The following is a 14507-nucleotide window of genomic DNA, read 5'->3' on the forward strand; positions in this document are numbered from 1 at the left end:
GTTTTCTGTTTCGGGCCGGCTTTTATAGCTTCCTGGTACGTGACGTCACCCGCCTCTGACGTTCCGCCACACCATTGGACTGATTTTACATGTGCTTAAAGACGTCATCACGCAAAGCGTTCCCATAGCGTCATTTCGACGCAACGCTCGTTCCCTCTTCAGGGAACCGAGGTTACAGTCGTAACCGAGGCGTTTTCTGCCAGGCCTGATGAAACGGAAAGAAGAACTGTGTTTTGGGGAGCTTCTGTCCTGCCGTCCTCCTTATTCACTTCCTCGTACCAATTGTGTTTCAAACTTTTGAAAAGTGCTTTGTCAGCAGGCTGGAGGGGCATTTTTGGCTTTCATAAGTTGTATGAAGTCCAAATTATAGACATGGCTACTACAGCCATTCAACAGGATAACATGGGGCCTTGGGTCATCTTTTGGCCCCAACTCATTAATGGGACCCCTCATTCTATTATTTCTCCACTGGTTGTACTGACATCTTCCTTTTCTTTCCCTTTCTCTTCTCTCTTGTTGTCTCTCTGTTTCCTTTCTTTGCTTGTCCTTCTGCCATACTGTCTGCACTGTTAAGATTTTGTAGGATAAATTATACATATCTTGGCCTATAAACATATTTTCTATGTAAAAGTGTGTGTGTATGCAGCCCATTTTAGCTGAAAATTGTGGCCCTTTTTTAGCTTGATGAATTCTTTTTTAAATTAAACTTTTTTTATGTAGCAAAAATTCAGGAAACTTCAAGGAACTCTCTTTAGAAAGATTAAAAAGCCTTTATTGTTATGGCTTGGTCATCTTTAAACCTTAAAGATAAAACACTCCGATGCGTTTCGGCATACAAGCCTTCGTCACGGTGTCAACAGTTTTCAAACAGGAAGAGACTTTCTTATAAGCTTTCAAAACACCAATCAGAAACCTCCATTTGGCAGAATCAGATTCAGAGTTGTAATATTATACAAAGACCACTAGATGTCCTCCTTGGTACTTAATAGAACAGAATTTTCGTGACCACACATCAAGGTTACATGCAATGCATACATCACTACAATACATATAAAAGTAAAAATAGACAAAATAAAATAAAAATAAAATAGAAATGAAGGGTGTGGTTTACAGAAAAACACTAAAATCAAGTTCTTCGTTCAGGCCTGGGTATCTAGTAGCCTGCAGTTTGTCAATCCAGAAACTTTCTCTCTGTTTTTTTTTTTTTTTTGTCTGTCAAAAACAGGATATTTCATATTGCCCGTGCGGATTGCATATTTATGTTCAGCCAATCTGTCCTGTAAACGTCTCTTTGTTCTTCCTATATAAAACACTTTTTGCACTCAGGGCATTCCAGTGTATATAAAAAATACAGTTTTACAGCTTATGAAATGGTTAATAGTAAATTGTTTTTGGGATACAAGTTACAACATCACCAAAGGTTTTAGTATGCAATACATTTGTACAATGATTGAAGTGTTGACATTTGTAAGACCCTTTGGGCTTAGATCCCAACCATGTTTGTTGGCCTTCTGGTTTCAAATGGCTCCGGACCAGTTTGTCTCGAATTGTAGGACATCTCCTGAAAGTGACCAGAGGTGGCTCAGGAAACAGCTGGCCAAGCACATCATCACTTTCAATAATACCCCAATTATTTCTTATTATTCTCTTAATTTGTTCAGCCTCTGTACTATACGTAGTGACAAAAATGGGTCTGTCTTTTGTTGGCTTGGGTGGGTTTCTTTGTAAAAGTGATGCCCTATTTACAAATTTGGCCCTGATATATGCTTTCTGGAGAGTTGTGCTTTTATAACCCCGTTCCTTAAAATGTAACGTCATCTCTTTTGCTTTACACTCAAATGAATTGTCTTGGTCACAAATTCTCCTAACTCTCTGGAATTGCCCATAAGGAACATTTTCCTTCAACCACTTAGGGTGGAAGCTTTTAGCATGCAGATTAGCATTTAGCAAATCTGCCTCTGACCCAGACCAAAACAAACAAACATCATCAATGAAACGTCCCCACTAGACAATGTATTTGAAGTAGGCATTATTTTCCTGGTTTAAGACAAAATCTTCTTCCCATTTTCCCAGAAATAGACCTGCATATGATGGGCTATAACAAGCCCCCATAGCATAACCTTTCATCTGTTTGAAAGTCTTATCCTGGAAGATGAAGATATTATTATTCAATGTCCATTCCGTTAATGACAGTAAAAAATCAGTTGGTGGCATTTCCGACTCGGGTCTCCTACTCAAAAAATGTGTCAGAGCTGCAAGACCCTGCATATGTTCAATGTTAGTGTACAACGCTTCTACATCCATAGTGACTAGATATGTATCAGAGCCTATGTTTTGTAGTTGTGTGATCTTATTCAGAACATCTGTGGTGTCTTGGACAAAGGCCGGAAGTGAAGGCAAACAAGGTTTAATAAAATAGTCAATGTACTTAGAGATTGGTTCAGTGAGACTGTCATTACCAGAGATAACAGGTCTCCCTGGAGGGTTCTTAACAAACTTATGGATGTAGAATGATGCCACTCTTGGGTTTTCATTTCACAGAAAACCAAGTTCAGATTCAGAAATCCAGTCATTGTCTTTGGTCACATGTAGTAGTTGTCTCAGTTCCTCTTTAAGAGACTCAATAGGGTTAAATGGCAATGGTTGATAAAACTCTGTTGTTTAACTGACGAAAAGCCTCATTTATATACATGTCCTTTCCCCAAATTACTATAGCACCACCTTTATCTGCATTTTTAATTACTAGATCACTGTCTTTGGATAGTATATCCAAAGCCTTCTTTTCAGTGTGAAAAAGATTACTCTGCCTGGGTGATCTTTTATGTTTAAACAAATTTTCAATATCATAATTCACCTTTTAGCAAATGTATTTAATGCTGTATTCTGACCCAGTAAACTTTTTTTATTTGAAAGAGCATGTCAAAACATTTGTTCATAAACCTTTGCTTTGTTGGTAAGATTATACTTATAATTGCTTATACCCTTATTAGTGATGAATGAAATTGGTAACTCTTTAGATTACAGGCCGGAAAGTACTGCGTCATTAAGATAAATTTACAGTGTAACTTTTGGTAATTATAGTTTATCAGAGGTGTAAAGTCCAGGTTCAGAAAGTAAAAGTCCTCCTCAGTATTTTGTTCCAAACACCTGGATTTGCTAATTAGCACAGTTTTTCAGCCAGGAGATAGAACTAATTAGTGAAATCAGCTGGCTGAGTTCATGGGTGGAATAAACATATGGCAGGGCTTTTACTTTTTGACCCCTGGACTTTACATCTATGTAGTGTACCTATAAAGTACTTACATGTTAGTATAAGGGAACAATATATAACGTTCTGGGAATTAAGAGGTATTAACCACGAGAATTAACAAATTATTTATACTGTAAGTATTATAGAACTAAGGAGTAATTCTAATAGATACAGTACCACAATCTTACATTTGGGAAAAATCTAGCAAGAAAATACACTGACTGCATACCTTTTTGTAATAATAGTGTACCAATACATACTCTATAGGCATCTTAAAAATTACAGGGTACATATGTGTGCAATTATAGGCCTACAGTAAAAAAAAAATATATATATATATATATTTTTTAAAGCTTTTTTCTTTTCTTTTTTTGATAGCAAAAGTGCAGATGTTTTAGTTTGGGCTTACATGTTTCAAGGCAAGTAAAACTAAAACATTTGCAATTTTTTGGGGGTTTTGTTTTTTACACTGGGGAAGTATATTTTTGTTCCATGTAGTTACAGGGTAAGTGGTGATTATTACCCTCTTGTTCCATGTAGTTACAAGGTAAGTACAATTCAAATACATAAACATCACTGACTCTGAAACCTTTGAAAAACAACATATTTCAAAACAGACTTACAACACTTCTTATTCATCTAAAACATACTTTTAAAAGAAACTTTTTTTTATTTCAAATACAGAAAGAAGCACATTTTGCCCTAATTTAGTTTTTCTTGCTTGGCTTCTTCCTCCTCTTGATAGTTAATAAGAAGTGTTGTAAATCTGTTTTGAATTAAGTTGTTTGTCAAATAAAGGTTTCAGAGTCAGTGATATTAGATTGTATATGTATTTTTATTGTACTTACCCTGTAACTTCATGGAACAAGAGGGTCACTTTTATTTACAGCCCGCAATGTTACACTTACCCTGTAAATATATGAAACAAGAGTATAATTCCCCAGTATTTAATCAAAAGTTGCAATAGTTTTAGTTTTCAGTGCACTTTTGTTTAAAAAGATTACTGTAAAAATGCATAGATATGCAGAGGTGGACAGTAACAAAGTACATTTACTTGAGTACTGTACTTAGGTACACTTTTTGAGTATCTGTACTTTACTTTTTTCTGGAAACATTTTATTTAACTTCACTACATTTGAAAGACAAATATCGTACTTTTTACTCCACTACATTTCTGTCAAGGTTCTTGAGTAGAAAGTAGTAATGGCAGTCAGGGAATGATTTTGGTTGCAGGGGTTGCATTTTGTTTGGAAATCAAAGTCGAGTTGATGTTAGAACCCGACTGATGTTGGTTTCTGACGTCAACATGATTTTCATTTTCAACCACAATACAACGTCTGTCCAACGTTGGAGATTAACGTCAATCTGACGTTGGATTCTGACATCAATCTGATTTTCATTTTCAACGTTGGGTTTGGTCTTGGTCTAGCTTATAACAGTAAGGCTAACATTCATACTAAAAGTAAAAAAACTTTAAATAGGGCACTATTTTAGGGAACAGCCATTTGGGTGTCCGAAACCATTGTGGACGTTATTGAGTGCACATTCAATCTCACATTCAATCCCATTACTGGAACTGTGTTCTATAAATAAATTTGATTTTGATATGAGGGTATGCAGGCATATATTTAGAGGCATAAGGTACTGTAAGTATTACATTCAACAATGCAACAATAATAAAACAATGCATTGACTTTTACTTTTGATACTTAAGTACTTTTAAAAACAAGTACTTCTGTACTTTTACTTAAGTTTTTACAACTTTTACTTGTAACGGAGTAATATTTGACCAGTAGTATCTGTACTTTCACTCAAGTAAGGAAGTTGTGTACTTTGTCCACCTCTGCAGATATGTACCCTCTAATTTTTAAAAAGCCTATATATTGGTACACTATTATTACAAAAAGGTACAAAAAGGTATGTTCTCGCTAAATTGTTCCCAAATGTAAGATTGTTGTATCATTATAGTAGTAAGTACCCTTTAGTTCACTTACAGTATAAATAATTTGTTAATTCTCCTGGTTGTTACCCTTTTATTCCCAAAACTTTACATATTGCTCCCATATACTTACATGTAAGTACTTTTATAGGTACACTATAATTACCAAAAGTTACACTGTAATTTCGTTTTAATTACGCAGTACTTTCCGGGCTGTAATCTAAAGTGCTACCATGAAATGTACTATGTCAGGCTCACTTACCTTACAATTTCTCTGAAAAGCTTCATGTAACACGCTGCCCTGCCCTGCCCGCCTTAAAAAACTCATACTCAAAACTATTGTTACATGTCAACAAGTGTTGAAGCCACAATGCGAGATCAGTTATTGTGATTGGTTGCAAAAATGTAAAGAGATATGACTCTACAACCTTATTTGGCCCATTTTACCTGATAGCCCATTTTAGCTGACTTATGACTATCACTATCTGTGATCTATATATGATCCGAAGTAAATAGTCAGCTACTTGAGTAGTTTTTTCATTGGATACTTTTTTACTCTTACTCAAGTAACTATTGAGATTATTACTTTTACTTTTACTTTGAGTAAAAATTTATATAAGTACTTGTACTTTTACTTGAGAACAGTTATTGGATACTACCCACCTCTGGGTACGGGCATCAGAACCGCGTCTCCTTGCAGCAGATCTTCATTTGTGTGTGTGACAGAAGGATTCCTGCCACTGTTTTGATACATATACAGCGAGCACATTTAACCCAGCTCACAGAATTGTTTTGGATGTTATGTTGCAAAATATAAACCATCATAAAAGCCTGACTTTTTTTTTTGTTGGTCTGCATACGTCTCTATCCAGGGTTAAACAGTAGGGGGGAACAGCTTCTTTTTGCATTTATATTTTGTATTTTTCTGTGTATTATTATTTGGGAATATATATAATTTAGGCATTAGTGTCCAGAAAACTGATTGCTGCAGACTTTGATTCCTGCAGTGGCTGTAGTCAACCGATGGGGGCACACTTCTTCCATCCATTTTAAAATACCCTGCCTAGAGCTAAAGCTGAGTTTATGGATCACAGTTCCCTGCTCTTTGAAACAGATGTTTATCTGGCTATATATTTAGCAGACTGACCGTGAACTGTCCTTCATGCCAGATGACTTGAAAACAGTAAACTCTGCATCCAGATACAGTCTATTCAAAACAGCCAAATAAAGTTAATGAAACTGAAGGTAGTTTTTCATAAGAAAATTAGATTTTTTTGTGTTTTTACTGCTGCTAAGACCAATTAGCACATTTAGCACCAGAAAACTAAAAACATTTATTGTAGTGAAATTAAACTTTTGCTTGTTTTAGTGAATCAAGTTGAAATTTATAAATCAAATCAAAATGTATTAATAAAGCACAATAAAAACAACAGTAGTTGACCACTGTGCTTTATAAAACCTTGCTAAAACAACATATAATTAAATGTAAATAGTTTTGACCTCAAAGCAATAAGGAGGTACCCTGGTAATCCAGAGTTCTCGCGAGAGCACAAGTTGAATTTGCTCAGCGAGTTACTCTGGTGTCGAGTAATGATGCTCATTAAATATGCCCCTCGATCTGAGCTGCACCAATCACATCGGGTTATCTGATATAGGCGGGCCAGAGGCGAGCTAAACAGATGACGACAGCGCTGTGACGTCCAAGTCATTAGTAAACATTGCAAGATGGCTATGGATGAATACCAGTTGTTTGAAACGGCTTTGGCCGCTACAATGAACGAGTTAGACTTAACTTTTTATCTAAAAGAGGAACAGAAGACGCCGCTCGAATTGTTCCTTTGCAAGAAGGACGTTTTTGCTGTTTTGCCGACCAGATACGGTAAGAGTATAATCTACCAGTTAGCACCTCTGGTAGCTCAGCGTATGGGGTTTATTGTTGTGATTGGTCATAGTGTTATCCGATTGCGTGCAGTGAGATTTTCAAATGCATGCTTGGTGCCGCCCCTCGAGCTGGGCGATTTTCATTAGTCGACGCCAGACCATTAATCTTTTAGATTTAGGTCTGGATTTCCAGGCTAAAAAGGAGGAGAGTATCAAAAACACTGATGAGTGACGGATCCTTATGTGACAGTTATAAGCCTGGGTAAAAAGTTTTTTAACTTGGATTTAAATTCAGATTCTGAAGAGACTATTCTGAGGGAAACCAGAAGACAATTCCACAGTTTCAGTCCAGCAATTCACCCCTCAACTTCAATCTGGATCTCGGGACCATCAACACTCTTTGCTCCGAAGACCTCAGAGATATAACGAATGTATTTGGGTTTAAAAGATCACAGAGATATTGAGGAGCTGTTCTACTCAGAGCTTTACAAAACAGTAACATTTTAAACTTGATTCTATAACAGACCGTCAGCCAGTGCAAAGAGCAAATATAGGGGAGATATGATCAAATTTGCAGGTGCCGTCAGAAATCTGGCAGCTGCATTTTGAACCATCTGCAGACGATTTATGTTTGACTGATATTAAATACCTGCATTAACAACAGTATAGGTTTACTCTTTTACTTAAGAATATTTTCAGTACATTACTGTGCAAACTTCTTAGGCACATTAGATGATTCACAAATCATCTTTTTTTAAATTGCAATTTATCTGTTGCTTTAGTGTGCCAGTAAAGATTCCAGCTAATACCTAATCCCCACTATACCATCTGTTCATGTTGATATGTGAAGTGATAGTTTGGTGAACCTAACGTAGAGCTTGAAAACCACAAGTGTAATGCAGAAGCTCACGGGAACCTCACGTGAACAGACAGGGCCAGCAGTGGCCACAATATGGTCTCATCCCCTGAAGGCCCTACATGACCTGTGTCTGTGCAAAGAGAATAATAAGCCTTTGTGCATAGAGCCTCGTAAAATCCTGCATCCCTACAGAGTGAGAGAGAACCAGGCATCTGTAAACGGAGTGCGTGAAAACAGCTTCAGACCTTTTCACTTGAAGCAACTGCTTAGTAGGGGGTAATTAAAAATGGTTAATTACAATGCAAAATAGCCCATAAATAGAAATGCAGATGCAAGAACTAGAGAAACACAAAACTAATTTTCATTACAAGTTTATATTTTCTTACTTCTTTGAGTTGGTTATGTCTGTGTAATGTTGGTTTATTCTGCTGTAACTTGCTGTAATTCTCTGTGCCCTCCTGAACTCCCCACTTTAGGTCTCTGGCCCTCCTGCTGGGTCTGTATTATTTAGGAAATCAAGGTCTTACACTAACGAGTCTCATAAGATAAGTGCAGAAGTGACTTGTATTTACACATAAGTTAATTTATTGCATAAAATTATTTGCATGTTGTTTATCAAGCCTATGTCAAATGTCAGCTCTCATGTTTTTATTTGGAGCATCACAAGGGTTGTCTTAAGCCCTCCAACTATACAAATAATAATAATGTAGTTTAAGCCCTCTTTAATGCCTGTAATCAAGCAGATGTGTGAGGTCACTCGTGTTAAAAGTGTGTCCATTATGTCATTGTCCCCAGCAGTGTGGGATCATCCCTTTTTTCACGCACAAGGTGAGAGTTTTCCCCCCAAGAGGTGAGGAGTGATGTGAAAGGATGATTTGTCATCTCTGACACCTCTTCACAAGACATATATTTTCTGTAGAGGATACCAGAAGGGATGCTTAAATTTGTTTGGTCAACATGGTAGCTATGTTATTTTTAACTACATTTCATTTTCTAATAGAAAGCATTCACAATGGGCTTTGAGTCCAGAAAACTGGAAAATGCCATAGAGCTTTCTGTATAAACACAGACCAGAGCCAGAATGCCGTACAATTCAATCCTAGTATAAGACCCAAGTAATGTACCAGTACCAGTATTAAGCCTGGAACACATTTGTGGTTGTGTATAGGGTGTGTCATAGTAATGACATTAGTAGTTATTGTGTGACTATAGGACCTGGGGAAGAAAAAGAAAGTTCCAGTGATACCACAACCAACAAACAATGAAAAAGCACCTTATGATGTCAGTTTGTCTTTACGGGACTGTGCAAGATGTGTGTTAATGAATGCACAGAATACTGGAATGCTCTGGGAATGCAAACAAACAAAATAAAACAGTTACCAGAAACTAACCAGCTTTTCAGAATTGTGTTTTGTTGTGTTTAATCCAAATTGTATAATTTCTTGATGGTTCCAACACACTAACACTACAATTTGTATTCCTTTTTTTTCTTTTTTTTTTACAATTTGTGGTGAATTTGTACAATCTTAATTATACATTTTTAAATGATCTACTCATGTGATTGTGAGGGTTAGTTTTAGGGGTGAAACTTGGTCAAATGGTGAAGTTTTACCTAGAAATCGCGTTGTGAGTTAAGATCTTACAAATTCATAAGAAATCAACAATTTGAACAATACTTTCAAATTGTCACAAGATATTGAATGTAACATGTTAGCATATGTGTAAAATATGTGGTGCAATTACATTATACATTATACATCATCTATAAATGTGTTATTCAGTATTTATTACAATGTTATAATCCATAATAAATTGACAAATAATTAAGAATATGAATATTACAAACATTGGGATTACAATGTGATTAGTCACATTTTTCTTAAAACATGACCAAATGACTTGGATTCTTTGACCAGGGGATGCAGCCTGTTCTCTTATTGCACAAATGCTGAACCTGATATGTGCAATGGCCATTTCTGGTGAGTACTGCTCATGCAAACCTTCCTGCCTTCCCCCACTGCCCTTCCTCCATGCGGTGTAACAACAAATCTCCTTTTCTGCTCCCTGCCTGAAACTATTGAGTCAACAAACGTCACTCCAGCTAGGCTGTGTCTCACAGGAAAGAGGTGGGGTCTCCCTTTCAAAACTGGAGAGGAGCCAAAGGCTGATTTTTTTTCAGACAAGAACCACCTATTAAAATCCAGACAAGACAAAAAAAAGGATGTTTAAAAGTTTTAAAAAAGAGAGTGGAGGAGGAGAAGGGCTAGTGCAAGCTTTCACATGTACATGATTACACACAGGGCCATGGTGTTAACTGAGAAGCTTTGAACTTTCTGTCTTCAGTACAGAAAATATTTATCTGCATTCAGAGTATTAGGTCAAATATCAGATTTGTTCAATAAAAATTTTATCTCGCCAAAGTTTCACTTTCTTGTCTCACAGTGGTGAATTCAACAGTATAAACTCAGTGTCATGCTTCCTGCTTGTCAGAAGTCTAAGTGTGCAGCTCCCAAACCACTGTGTGCCAAAATAAGACCAAGCATGTGTAAATAAGGGCAAGGCTTCATAGAAGCTGAGGCAGTGCTTCGCCATCTCAGAGAGAAAGAAAGACAGACAGTCAAAGAGATTTTAGTAATTAGACAATAGTGTGAGTAAGAAATTTTGGTTTAATGTCTTATAATAATTCTTTCTCTTTTCATTTTTCCATTTTGGTATACTTTGCGTCAGTGAAACAGATTGTGAGTGAAGGTGTTTTCCCTCCCTCTGTGTGCGCTGGAGTGGGCGGACAGTGCAATCCAGTCCAGTGCTTCGGGGCAGCCAGTAAAGTGTGCACTATTGTGTGCGGCTGAAAAAAAAAAAAAAGAAAGAGAGCAAAAAAAGGAGGGGGAAGAAAAGAAACTCAGTCCCTTTGTGTGTAGAGGACCCAGCAGGAAAGCGATTTTGCAATTACTTCAGCTTGCCGGCAAAGCAAGCTTGGTTCCTCTGATCTGCACACACTTGTACACTGGACTGTCTCACTCTGCTCACTGTCTATACAAGCACATACAAGAGTGAGCGTGTTTATGGGTTGCGTCTGGAAGCGCTTCGAGAGCCAACAACAACGCAGGGTTTCTGCCCCTGATGATGAAAGCAAACGTCAGACTAACCCATGAATATTGATGCGGAGGTAGTCTGTTTCATAGACGGAACAGAAAGAAGCAAGATGGCTGCCCTTTAGGATTTGTTTAAGAGGAGACCTAGACAGTTTGTTGGAATTCTACAAAGTGGAGGGACTTAAAACAAGGTGAGAGAGTTTTTCTGTTCTTGTCCTTTTTCCTCTGTCCCCCAGGGTCTCTTTAATGGCTTCAAGCTCTTGTTTAGCATTGTACTGTCCTCTTTAAAACCCGTGAGCTGACATAATAATGAAAGCATATTAGATAAAGCTTCACCAACATGGCTGACGTTTTCTGTCTCTCTTTCTCCCTCCCTCCCTCTCTCTCTCTTTTTTCTTGTGCAGACAGAAAGTATTTCAAGCATTTCAATCTCATTTGTTTTCATTATTCTTTTTTTTTTTTAAACATAAGATGTTGTGCAGAGGAAAGATTTAGGAATGTGCCTGCTTTAAAAAATGTTGATCTTTGTGAGGCTGTTGGCCAATTCTTCTTCTGGCATTATTTCCCAATGGATCTCCTGTGCTAAGAGCAAGACTAAACAGTTACACTACTAACAAAATTATCTTATCTCTTCAGTGTCCACCGGCCTTATTGGACGGCTGAATGTAGATAAAAGAAAGGGGTGTTTTAGGAGGTGAAAATAATTTATTTAATATTTATTCCAAAAAACTTTCTTCGTGTAAAGGATTTTTTAATTTTTTATTTATTTTAATCTGACAAATTTCTTCTTGCTACATTTCCTTCATTTGTTGTGTGCTTTGACTGAATGTGGGAGTTTGGCCAGGGATAGTGGAACTCCTTGCTTTCATTGCGTTCATCAGTGAGTGACAAGCAGACACAAAGACTAGCACAGTTCTGAGGTCAAAAAAAAAAAAAAAAAAACCCAGAAGAGCGTAGTGGTGGAAGCCCACAAGGTCAGAGGCTTTAAAAGAACTGAAACCCAACCCCATAGCACCATTAGCTGAGGGCCACCGGAGAGCTGACTTTTTTGAGTTGTATGACATTAATAGGATTCCCATTGTTTATTTGTACACAAGATCTAAATTATATCTTTAAATTTTAAGCTCACACATGAATATTCTCAATTGGAGCAAAACATTTTTTATTACATTTAGAGAACAGTTTATTGTCCATGCTGAATTTGATTTAAATTCCTTTAGGATATTATGCACAGCAGAAGTGGGCTATAGTTGCCTGGAACATATCTGCATATGTTTGACATTAAGCTTTAGACTATTGAAATTCCATACTGAGCAAAGAACAAAGAAAAAAAAAAGAACAAAGAAAAAAAGTCAAATGCTTGAATAACTTTGACCATTGTAAAGTCAACATTCAGCTGAAAGTGACCAAGTCTGAATGTTTCAGACATGTTGAATTCATAGTTGCTTTTGACACGTAACAATCAAAAGTATTAATTTGAATAAACTGTTACAAAAGGCTACAGCATCTGTACTAATGAACTGCAAATGCCACCTTTGTTTAACTGATTTTAACAGCCCTATTAGGATTTGCATCATAATTGGCTGATGGAATAATACAGATAAAAGTCCTGCCCCCTTATTTTGTGTATTTAGCTTGTGTATTCCAACATTCTGCTTAGATGAGAAGTGTGGAAGTTAGTTAATGCCTGCAAGGGGATGCTTTATGGAGTGCTGTCAATAAACATGATAGAGAGGTGGTGCAAATGCTAATGTAACTACAATGAAGGGATCTGGAGAGAGTCAAGGGCCATTATGACTTAATGTTACTGTTTAAGCTTTAACTCCAACTTTAAGCTTAGAATTGATAATCCCTTGGTGATATAGCGGAGATATTACAGTACATCACTCAATAAGCATAATTCTACTTTAATACAATTGTAACTGGTACATCTCCATGGCATGATATTATATTTAGTGGTGAGAATACACAACACTGACAACATTAGCTGGAACTAAACTGGAAGTTTAGTCAGACCCTTTTTCCTTGTTAAGAATGTTTGGATCAAGATGTACAAAACAATCATGTACTTCTGTTCATGACATCCTGTTCATGATAAGAAGTATATTTGTGTGGGGTAGACTTGAATTATTCCTTAGAAAAAATGTTTATTTGGTTGAATTCATGAGTGAAAAACAAACATTTGTGTTCTAGAGAATGTCTAATGTTTCATTTTATTGCATATTCAATTTTATAAACACTCTCTACCAAAAAAAAAAAAAAAAAAAGAATACCTGATCTGTTTTCAAATCAATGCTTAGGGTGACAGATTTTACATTAATTGTACTTATAGTATATTTTATTATTGTTGTTGTACTTGTTGGTGTTTAGAATTGTAGGATTGACCATTTTTAAAAGAAAAAGAACAATGAAGAGAACAATGAGCATTCAGGCAGAAATCAAGGTTTATATCGACACTTATCATCAGCTTATTCATTTTTTAATTTGCTTTGGCTTGGTGTTTATAGTCATATTTTCCATAGTTTCCTCTCAAAAGAGATTTTATTGTCTCTACTTGGTTTATTAAAAATGGAATATATACTGTATATCAATTACAATACCCCTTGGTCCAAAACATTTTCCAGCCTGCATAGTAATTTATTAGCGGTCTTAGATGGCAGCTTATTTTGCACTGTATTTAGGAATACTTTAGCAATTTTGGTGTAAATGTTCACAATAGTTCTGATTTCTGGCATTTATATGACACCAGATACACCTTTGTCTCATCCTTCAGTGCAAGTCATTGGATGTTTGATGTGAGCCAGCAAACTGAGGAAACTTTCAGGGTATTATAATATGTATTGTTGTGAAGGTTTAATCTTGGACTGAATTTGCAAGGGCACGAATTGAAGAGCACACTCCACGTGTCTAAGCGCACATGGTTGCTCTGTTTACAAACACTAACTTACAACCCAGTCACAGGGTTAGGTAGGGAAGTGTACTTACGCCAGCCAAGGAGGTCACTGGAAAGCAGGTCATTGACTACGCCAATTTAGACCCTTTCCAGAACATCTGTATTCAAAAGGGTTTAGCTAAATTAAACTCATGGCACGTGGTTTGGATTTTATTCTGCCATCTTCAGTTCTTTGAAAACTACAAATGTCTTGTGGTTAAAGGAGTTGGCTGAACATCTTTGTAAAGCTCAGGGAATCGCTAAAAAAGATTTTTCAATTCATCATCTTTTAAAATAAAGTAACACAGATTGGTATCGTACTTCTTGAGAAAGCCAAATGTTCATTTCCTCTGAGGTGAATGAAGTGATGGTGCATTTATAAATGTGGTTTTCAAAGGTTTTCTCTCCAGTTCCAGCTGTGCAGATTCAAAGAAAATCTGACTGGTTTCAGAAAACAGTGGTTCATAACAGAAACACTTGATGGTTTTCCCCCTTCAAAATCAAAGATTAAGAAAAAATGTATGTCAGGATGATATAAGAATCATATGCCACAT

At 36.5% G+C, this 14507-nt stretch overlaps 2 protein-coding genes across 2 annotated transcripts in view; both read left to right on the forward strand.

Annotated features, from left to right (window-relative positions):
• The window catches only part of LOC309495809 (uncharacterized protein), a 207494-nt gene that overhangs the window by 160615 nt on the left and 32372 nt on the right, over window positions 1-14507 (forward strand). The window lies entirely within an intron of this gene.
• The window catches only part of tet2 (tet methylcytosine dioxygenase 2), a 28979-nt gene continuing 25065 nt past the window's right edge, over window positions 10594-14507 (forward strand). The window contains exon 1 of the mRNA XM_082165625.1: window positions 10594-11212. The gene's annotated coding sequence lies outside the window, so the exon portion shown is untranslated. The remainder of the gene's footprint in view (window positions 11213-14507) is intronic.

Source organism: Leuciscus leuciscus (assembly GCF_965113295.1).
Source record: "Leuciscus leuciscus genome assembly, chromosome: 3".
In the NCBI taxonomy this organism is placed as follows: domain Eukaryota; kingdom Metazoa; phylum Chordata; class Actinopteri; order Cypriniformes; family Leuciscidae; genus Leuciscus; species Leuciscus leuciscus.